The 945-nt window shown below is 46.5% G+C and overlaps 1 non-coding gene across 1 annotated transcript; it reads left to right on the top strand.

The window, feature by feature from the left end:
• Positions 1–538: 538 nt before the first annotated feature.
• On the top strand, positions 539–693 carry LOC143261096 (5.8S ribosomal RNA). The gene has a single exon (XR_013035319.1). It is a non-coding gene; the product is annotated as a 5.8S ribosomal RNA (ribosomal RNA).
• Positions 694–945: the final 252 nt, after the last annotated feature.

The following is a 945-nucleotide window of genomic DNA, read 5'->3' on the forward strand; positions in this document are numbered from 1 at the left end:
TAGAGTATTTCCGCGGCCTTGAACCGCTGGGGTGCGATGGATTCCAGGCTCACACCCTACTCTGTTGCGCGCTAGTGGCAGCATGAGCGTGGGACATATATATGACACCCAGCTAGAGCCGGCCGTGAGTCTGTCCGGTGTAGTAACGACGAAAGGAGAGAGAAACTTTCTGAATCCAGCATCGGGTTGGTATTATCCAGTTTGAATCCATATCCCCGTCGTTTTTGGAGGTGATATACTCTCTGTGTTTCTTCGATAGAAGGCTTTTCAATGTTCTATTCGATCCGACCGTCGAACTTGCAAGAAAACAGTGGTTTTGGATTTGCTCATACATAAATATATATATATATATGGTTTCGACGGAAATATCTCGTTCTTTAAGGGACAATTATGTCGTCGTACGACGACTCCCGAATCTCCTTCGCGCGCTGGTTGGAGCTCTTCGGGTATCGGCTTGTTCCGAAATATAACACAAAAGTGTGGTGGATAGCAAATACACATTATACATATATATATGAGAGAATAAAAGGGAAAAAATTACCCTGAACGGTGGATCACTTGGCTCGTGGGTCGATGAAGAACGCAGCTAATTGCGCGTCAACGTGTGAACTGCAGGACACATGAACATCGACATTTCGAACGCAAATTGCGGTCCACGGATACAATTCCTGGACCACGCCTGGCTGAGGGTCGTTTACGTACTTATAAACTGCTTGCGTTGATGGCACTTGTTGCCTATATACGTACGAGCGAATGATGGGCGCTTCGTCGGCGTTTGTCGCGGTCCTATGAATATTGAGAAATTTTACGTACGTCTAACAGTCTTCGAGAGAGATGGAAATCGTTCGAACTTGCGTGAGTGTGGAAGGCGGTGTCGTGTGTCGTATATGTTTTATATACGTCCGCCCGTCTGAAACACCGCTTCGAAGCGGTGACAAAATCTTT

Source organism: Megalopta genalis, unplaced genomic scaffold (genome assembly GCF_051020955.1).
Source record: "Megalopta genalis isolate 19385.01 unplaced genomic scaffold, iyMegGena1_principal scaffold0034, whole genome shotgun sequence".
NCBI lineage: Eukaryota > Metazoa > Arthropoda > Insecta > Hymenoptera > Halictidae > Megalopta > Megalopta genalis.